We start from the raw sequence: 9,693 nt of genomic DNA on the forward strand, positions 1-9,693 counted from the left end.
AACAGGAAGGTCGTTACGAAAATGAAATGTGTAGCTAAGTGCCACGCCACTGCCATTCTGCGGGCCCGCCCCTGAGTGTCAGCCCACAGTGGTTCACATGCTACAAGGGCGTCAGCACCACGGACAGGGCAAAGCCCCTCGCATTCCTATTTCCCCAAGACCCCACGCTTCCGATTTCCTACAGTCCCAGTTTCCCTTGCTCATTTGCTCCTAAAGTTTGTTTTTCCTTGACTCAGGTGGGTCCTCCCTCCCCCATCCACAAGCACAGCCCCGGGAGGGGTGGGGCCCACCGCTGGCACTGTAGCTCACAGCACCTGGGCTTGGGATCTTCCTGATGGTTTGTGAGCATCTTATGTCTTTCTTGATAAAATTTGAATGCTGACCACAAGCCCAGCTCTGTACAAGACACAGAAGAGAATTTCCAAGGGACAAATGAACGAAGGAAGTGGCAAATATATAAAGGGGAAGAGAGAGAGAGAGAGAGAGAGAGAGAGAGAGAGAGAGAGAGAGAGAGAGGCGAATATCCTGGGGTTTTGTTTGTTTTGAGATGGGGGTCTTGTGTATCTCAGACTGGTCTCGATGTAGCTAAGGATGACCTTGATATCCTGATACTCCTGCCTCCACCTTCTAGGTGCTGGGACTCCCGGTCTATATGATGCTGAGAATCATACCCAGGGCTTTGAATATGCTACACAGACATTTCACCAACTAAGCTACCTCCTTAGCCCCAAATACTGGGTTTGACAAAGCAATCAAAGGCTATAGAACGACGGTCCAGCTACTGAAGGAGAAATCAAGCAATCGATATGAAAGAAATACCCGATGGTGTTTAGCGTTATCAACCTGACAGAGTCTAGGCTCCGATAGAAGGCAAGCCTCCAGGCATACCGGTGAGAGACTCTCTAGACTAATGCTAGCCTCCGAGGATCTATGTGAGGAATTATCTAGATTATGGCTGATGTGAGGGGGCATCTCTATTGTGAGTGAGGCCCTTCCCTGGGCAGGGATCCTGGACTGGGTAAAATACAGAGTCCGCACCAGATGACACAGCAATGTGGACGAGGCGAATATCACAAGGTCACCTCTATATGAAGAATTAAAGGCAACCAATGCCTGCGATTTAGAGAGAGAGAGAGAGAGAGAGAGAGAGAGAGAGAGAGAGAGAGAGAGAGAGAGAGTTTTTTTCTCCAGAGAAAAGCTCCCTGATGGGTTATCTGATCCAAAGCACTCGGCCCTAAACACACATTATAGGGACACAAATTGGACTTTGTAAGTTGTGTGTGTGTGTGTGTGTGTGTGTGTGTTAATAATATAATAATAAAAGACCAGCCTAGCCCTGAACTTAGAGATCTGCCTAAGACCCCTCCCGTCCTGAGGTTGTATACCTAAGTTAGGGAGGGGAATTAGGATGGGAGACTCTATAATTCCTGTGTTCAAGAGCTCATTTTTTTCACCGTAGATGATTATCCAGAGAAAAACTACATGGTCCAGCATTCTTTGTGCTTTTCCGTGGCTGTGTGAATGACTCATGGCCAGTGTGGTGTGAGAAAAAATGGGTAAAGGGAAGGGGCATGCTTTTTCTCCTCTTTCTTCCTTTCTGTTGGCTGGTGCGTGGATGCGATGGCTGGCGCAGCAGCAGCCATCTTTAAACTCAGAAGTCAGGCAGTGCCAAGGAAGAAGGGATGCTCATCTGGTGAGGACAGCGGGCTGTTCTTCTCAGCTACTGGGGAACTCATTTGCGCCCTTCCTTGTGCCCACTGTCTTGGGACTAAGGAAGGGACCTAAGGAAGGCTTCTGGGTCACAGAAACCAGGACCCTGGTTGGGGCTTGGGACACAATGAAAGTGACAGGGAAGTCAGGAGAGAGCACAGGACAGGAACCAAGATATCCATTCTGTCCTCAGTGGCTTCTCCCACACCAGCAGGTTCCTGATCAATGAAGGCTGGCAGTGGGATTGCTTACTGGGGTGTGGTGGTTTGAATATGCTTGGCCCAGGGAGTGGTACTTATTAGGAAGTGTAGCCTTCTTGGAGGAAGCATGTCATTCTGAGGGGGGGCTTTGAGACCCTTTTCCTAGCCACATGGGAGAAAGTCTTCTCCTGGTTCCCTTTGGGATAAGATGTAGACTTCTCAGCTCCTCCTGGGTCATGTCTGACTGGACCCTGCCACTCTCCCACCTTGATGATAATGGGCTGAACCTCTGAACCTGTAAGCCAGCCCCAATTAAATGTTGTCCTTTATAAGAATTGCTTTGGTCATGGTGTCTCTTCACAGCAACAGAAACTCTGATTCAGACACGGGGCCTGTCCAGCAGGTTGGGGTTAGGGGTCTTGGGTTTGAGGGTGGTTTAGGGTGGGTCATCTTCTTGTGGTTCAGCTCTGGGAATCTGGGAAGTTGAGCTTGGGACGGGCTCTGGGAGAGGGTGTGGTTTGCAGCATCTGCCCCTTGGCACGGCGTCCTCCTCTGAGTGTGGAAGGGACATTGTGTTTGAATGTTCCTTCCAAAGCTCTCTTTGGGATTTCATTGCTGAGTAACCAGGCTTGGTGGGACAAACCTATAATCCCAGTACTTGGGAGGCCCAGGCAGGAGGAGCAGGAGTCCAAGGACAACCTGGGCTCCATAACACCCTGTCTCAAAACCAACAAACAGGGCTAGAGAGATGGCTCAGCGGTTAAGAGCACTGACTGCTCTTCCAGAGGTCCTGAGTTCAATTCCCAGCAACCACATGGTGGCTCACAACCATCTGTAATGGGATCTGATGCCCTCTTCTGGTGTATCTGAAGACAGCTACAGTGTACTCATATACACTAAATAAATACTATTTAAAAAAAAAAAAACAACAAACATAGGGCAGGCAAGATGGCCCAGGGGTTAAAAAGCACTGGAGGCTCCTACAGAGGACCCAGGTGTGTCTGCCAGCATGGACACAGCAGTTCACAATCCTCTGTAGTTACAGTTTCAGGGGGAAAATTCTGGCGCCCTCTTCTGGCTTCTGTGGGTACTGCTCCTATGTGGTGCACATACATAGATTCAGGCAGTTATACACACAAGATAAAAATAAATCTCTCAGGGGTTGGGGATTTAGCTCAGCGGAAGAGCGCTTGCCTAGCACTCTCTCACACACACACAGATGCACACGCACGCACACACACACTCCAGAGTGGTGACATTAAGAATTAGTATATCTTGGTGATTTGGCCACAAGGGTTTGGCACTCTTAATGGATTTATTAAAATACCTGTGTTGTAATCAGGATGGATCCAGTCCCAACCCCTCTCCGTCTCCACTTGCTCTTCCGCTGGGTTGGGATACGGCAGGAAGACTCTCTAGAGGCTGGTGCCATGCTCTTGGGCTTCCCGACCTCCAGAGCTAAGAATTAAATAACCTTCTTTTGTTTATAATTTACCAGGTTGGCGACATCCTGTTATTGCAACAGAAAGCCTGTATCCCTGAATCTAGTAAATAAAATGTAGCCTAGGGAAAGGGACATTTAAAGTCCTAGAACAGTGATGCAGAAGGGGTGCTCTCTCAGTGGGCCAGGTCCAGTCAGGCCAGGCCTTCCAAAGAGCTTGGAAACCAGAATCGGGTGACCAAGCTGCCTTCAGCTCGACAGGGCTAAGAGGATGAATCTGTTCACCTGAAGGTCCTTCTCTGAGCCTGAGGCGAGAACCAACCTGGCTACACATGAGCTCAGCCTTGGGTTGGGAAACCCTAGGACACTGCTCAACTCTCGACAGCCCTCAGACCAGGGAGAAACCCTGAGTGCATGACAATCAGTTACATAGCAATAAATAATAAATATTTCCTACAGAGGGTCAGATGTGGGTGTGTGTGTCTGAGTGTGTGTGCATGAGGAGTGTGTGTGTGTGTGTGTGTGTGTGTGTGTGTGTGTGTGTGTGTGTGCTTCCTCACTGTGGCCCAGCTCCACTACCCACCCCTCTCATGCTGGGATCTTGTGATGATGAGTCTAAGAGAAAGAAAATTAAAATCCAAGATGGAGCGATTCCAGACTGTAATCTCAGCAAACAGTGGTGCTTAGATTTCCCATTATTGATCCCCTCGGTGAATATGCTCCAGTCTCGTAATTACAGGGGGACTTTTTCAATTTGGGCTGAATCGCTTCCCCTCCCCCACTTCATTTCTTTAAAGTCAGGCTAGCATAGATCCTGTACATGTGCAGCATCTAAGTAAACAGTGCTAATCATTTTAATTGAAAACCGATCTCAGTGGCAGGGAGGTACTCCCTCATATCTCTCTGGAGCAGGGGGATAGCTCTCTAAGGTTTTGCGCCTGCGACATCTCGGGTTCACTTGGTGCTGGACCACTGACGACTGACCTGTGCTAGGCTGGGTCAGAGTACTCAGAGCTGCCCAGACTCAGAGTACCCAGACTCCATCTGGGTCAGTGAGCTCCTGAGAGCCACGATGACTCCTTCAGTTTGCCCTTTTAATGAGTCGGGACGGTTCTCATGGTTGAACCAGTTGGGGTGGTGGATAATTTTGTGCCTGCCTCTCCAGGCCACTGGTAGACATTCTGATTTATGCTGCTGGGGAGGGGTTTCCTATGAGTGTCTGGTGGGTCAAGGCCAGGAGTGGTGCTCAGGTTGCTGCAAGACACAGGGCAGGGCTGCGGAGATGGCTCAGAGGGTAAAGAAAGGTACCTGCTACTAAGCTGACAGCCGAGCTGTAAGACAAGCATTGCCTCCTGAGAGAGTTGTCCTCTGTTCTCCACATGTGTTCCATAGCATGTGTGTGTGCACGCACATGTGCACGTGTGTGCTTGTGTGCACATGCATGCACATGCGTGTGCACATGCATGTGCGTGCATGTGTGTACACATGTGTGTATCATGTGCATGTGCATGTGTGTGCTTGTGTGTACACATGTGTGTATCATGTGCATGTGCATGTGTGTGCTTGTGTGCACATGCACGCACATACATGTGCACATGCATGTGCATGTGTGTACATGTGTGTATGTATGTGCATGTGCGTGTGCATGTTTGTCTCTGTGTGTGTGTGTGTGTGTGTGTATACACGTGCATGTGCATACACACTAACTAACTAATGTTTAAAAACATAAAAAGGTACAGGGTGGCCTTCAAATGGAGAGTGATATGACTCTAAATGTCAAGAAAGATGGGCTTGGTGACATGTGCCTATAATTCCATCCTGGGAGAGGCGAAGGCACGGAGTTTGAGGTCAGCCTAGTCTACATAGTGAGTTGTAAACCAGACAGGGTTGCATAGAGAGACCTTCTCAAAACCAATCAACAGGGCTGGTCAGACAGCTCAGTGAGCAAAGGTGTTCGCTGCCAAACCTGACAACCTGAGTTTGATCCACATGGTAGAAGACTGACTGTATAATGTGGAAACACACATGCACGTGCACGTGCGCACGCGTGCTCACACACACACACACACGCACACGCACACACACAAAGTTTTTAAAAAATAAAATAAAAACCCAACCAATTATAAACAAAACCAGAAACAGCCAATAAAAAGAGTAATAATAGTAATAGTAATAATAATAATAATAATAATAATAATAATAATAATAATAATAATAATGTGGTGGGCTCAGAAACCCCAAAGCGAATTTAAGTCCTTTACTCATTACTGTTGTTGATTTTAAAGCGGTTATCATTAGCGGTTATCATTAGGTAGCCCAGACTGGCCTTGAACTCTGTAATCTTCTTGCCTTCAGGATCCTCACACTGTGGGTCTCTGCCATCCTCGCTGACCCGTAGCTCTCTCTTCTTCTTCCTCAGATTCCTACAAGAACTGCCCTCGGCCTTCTTCAGGTTGCTGTGGCATTGGCTTCCCATGCTGTCTTCCCTGTCCTACCTCCTCCCTACCTGCCAGCCCGGAGCACAGAGCAAGAGAGATTGCTTCATGGAAGTAATGACTGCTGTGGGCGCAGGGGAGACATTTACCTCTTGCCAAAGAGCGTTTCCTCAGCACGCCCATTAAACTCCAGCATTTAACCAGGAACTACAAATCTCAGCCCTGGGGAGACCCCGGCACTTTGTAACCCTGGAACGAAGGGAGCCATGGGCTCCTGCTGTTTTACCTTTCATTAATACTCTCTCTCCAGGTTTTAGCAGGGAAAGGCAACTTCACAGATGGCTGTTTCTGGCCCGACACAGGTCCAGGGATGTTTGGATTTAGGAAGTCTGCTTGTCTGCAGCTTGTGTCCAGTCCCCTCCCCCATCTATCCAGCACCTGCTGTGGGAATTTTAGTGACAATGATCCTTATAGGTTTATACATTTGAATAAGCAGGATTTGTAGAACTGTTTGGGAAGGATTAGGAGGTGTGGCCTTTCGGGAGGAGGTGTGTCACTGGGGGTGGGCTCTGCCATTTCAGAAGCCCATGCCATATCCACCTAGCTCTCTCTCCCTACCATATCCACCTAGGTCTCTCTCCCTATCTGTGGGTGGAGCTGTGTTCTCTCAGCTGTTCCTGCTGCCATGCCTCCTCCCCACCATCATGGATTCTGACTGAAACCATAAGCCCAATTAAACACTTTCTTTTATATGTTGCCTTAGTCATGGTGTTTGGCCACAGTGATAGAAAAATAAGACACCTGCCCACTATCCATCCATCTACTATTTATCCATCCCATCCCTCACCCAGACATTCATCTATCACATGCCTATCTATCCACCCATCCTTTACCCCTTCCCTCCATCCTACCCACCTATGTACACATCCATTCTTTTATTTATCTATCTAATCTAGTCTTCCCATTTGCCCGTCTACCCCTTGCCTCCCATCCATTCATGCACCATCTATCTATTACCTGCCTACCCACTCACCTATCCTCCCATAAACCCATCCGCCAATATGTCTTCCCATTCATATTCATTCATCTAGCTCACACCCACTAGCCCATCATCTGCTGTCTCGTTAGGGTTTTACTGCTGTGAACAGACACCACGACCAAGGCAACTCTTATAAGGACAACATATATTTGGGGCTGGCTTACAGGTTCAGAGGTTCAGTCCATCATCATCAAGGCGGGAACATGGCAGTATTCAGGAAGGCACGGTGCAGGAGGAGCTGAGAGTTCTACATCTTCATCTAGGAGAAGACCACTAGGAGAAGACTTTCAGGCAGCTTAGGATGAGGGTCTTATAGCCCACACCCACAGTGACACACCCACTCCAACTAGGCCACACCCACTCCAACTAGGCCACACCCACTCCAACTAGGCCACACCCACTCCACTAGGCCACACCCACTCCAACTAGACCACACCCACTCCAGCTAGGCCACACCCACTCCAGCTAGGCCACACCTTCTAAGAATGCCACTTCCTGGGCTGAGCATATACAAACCATCACACTTACCTACTTACCCACCCAGCCATTCATCATCCATCCATTTGCTTATCTATCTAGTCATCCCTCCTACCTATCCAATGAATCTATTCACCCATCTCTGTAACTTTCATTTTTTCCAAATCCTATTTTTAATGATGGTTCTTAAACTCGTTAACCTCCCCTGTCGCCCACCGCCCATCAGAGGTAGAGGAAAAGATACAGTGGGAGGGGGAAGTGGACCTGTTTAGAAAGGTTCTTTGGAGCAACTCCCATCTGTGTTGTCTGGAAACTGGCAGGTCAGTTCACAGGTCCACAGCAGCAGCTCGATCCACTCGCAAACACTTCACGGATACACAGTAGTCCAGTTTGGTAGAGTCGGGTTACCAACAGTGGTGATATGACCTAGCAGAGACAGCTAGGCATCAGCCTTGGCTTGAGTTAACAGGAGGGACTAGCAGGAACAGCAGGAGAAGTTCTCAGCTTCTCAGAGAAGCAAAGATCAGCAAAGACTTGAGACTCACAAGCATTGCACAGCTAGCTGTACCAGCAAGCCAAGCTCTGTCTTTGACACCACGTGTTGTCCTATTTATACCCTCCAAACATCACGTGTCTTTCACAGGTCTTGCCTCAGCACATGCATCCTGAGTCCTCAGAGATGTGGAGTTCAACTATACAATGTAAGGTGGACCGATACATGTGTGCTGTTAGCAAAGAATCCTTCATCATGTGTCCTTTCACATGCTTGCTTTAGCAGAACATTCTCTCTCCTGTGTCTGTTTCAGTGAGACAAGTCTGTCTTAGCCTTTCACCTGTGTCCACTTCAGGAAAACACTCCTTCACGTGTTTGCCCCAGCAAAACACCATCCAACACAACCGACTCTCCAAAGAACCCCTAAGTCTCCACTTCGCATCTCTCCACACTGACCACATGACTGGAAGACTCCTGGGCCCCAGGTCCAGACACAGAATGTCAGAGGACTTCCTGGAGGAGGGGGCTAGGGCGGAGACTGGGAATAAGAGGATTAGTAGGTCAATAGGTCAAGGAGAGATCCCAAAGACACTGTGGGGGGCAGCATGGACCCTCTGTGGCTGGGCATGGTGAGGCTGTAAAACCTGGGACTGAGATGGGCGTGTGCACCACGCTCTATTAGAATGCGGCTGTGCTCTACTCCAGAGGCGACAGAGACAGGGACACACACAGGCTGCTCAAAGTGTGGCCCAGAGCTGGTGCCAGCCTGAGTACTGCTGACTCAGCAGAGGGGATGCGTTCAGCAACTCACATAACTTCACAAAGCAATCTCGTGTCTGTTAATTTAATAAGGATGCAAAGCAGGCCGTGCTTCCTGCGATCTTAAGACAGCGGCTCACGACGGACCCCGGCTCAGTTCTGAACTAGCAGCAGTTTCCCCGTCTCAGCCTCCTACGTGCTGGGGTTGCAGGTGTAAGCCATTAGGTCTGGCTTAGAGCTCATCTTTCTTTAGCAATGTATTCTCATGAAAGTTTTCACGGCATCGTTTTGGGAAGTTCATTTCTGAAGAAAATTAAATGTAGAGTTCCCTCCCGTGACCTGCCACCACACAGCTGGGCTACGGAAGACCTTGTCTTCGTTAAAAGGTGGGGAGACTAGAGATGGCTCCACACTTAACAACACTGGCTACACTTCCAGAGGATCAGGGTTCGATTCCCAGCATGCACTCGGTAGCTCACAGCCGTCTGTAACTCCAGTTCCAGGGGGATCTGATGCCCTCTTCTGACTCTAGGGGTGTTATATGCATGCATACACATTAAAAAAAAATTTAAAGATATTTAAATAGGTGGGAATAAGGTCAGACAAAATGGCTCGTGTCTTGTAATCCTAGCATACAGGAGACTGAGACAAGCAAGCTTGCTGGCCAGTTGTCTTATCTTTTTTTTTTTTTTTTTTTTTTAATTAAATAGTGTCTTTTAGCCCAGGTTGGACCGAAACTCACTACGTAGCCAAGGATGACTACGTTGAACCTCCTGCCTTAGTGGGAGTCCGCTGTGCTGGGATTACTGGCACCTGATTTATAAAGTTCTGGGAATGGAATCTCACTCTTGTGCACAGAAGGAAAGTTACAGACCCAGTCCCTGAACCACATGTTAACGACGACCAAAGAATCCAGCTGAGGATGTAGCTCAGGGGAAAAGGACTCCCCTACCGTGCATGAAGTCCTGGGTTCGATCCTTGGCACCGAAAAAAAAGAGAGAAATTAAATTATTGATTTGTCATGAATCAGAAGGGAAGACTCCACTGTCTGCTACCCGAGGAAGCCAAAGAAGTCTGGACACAGGTCATCCTTCTGGAGAGGATGCTGTGCCAGGCTAGGGGACAGGCAGCTTACCCTG

The sequence above is a fragment of the Rattus rattus genome, chromosome 9, assembly GCF_011064425.1.
Source record: "Rattus rattus isolate New Zealand chromosome 9, Rrattus_CSIRO_v1, whole genome shotgun sequence".
NCBI classification, from domain to species: Eukaryota; Metazoa; Chordata; class Mammalia; order Rodentia; family Muridae; genus Rattus; species Rattus rattus.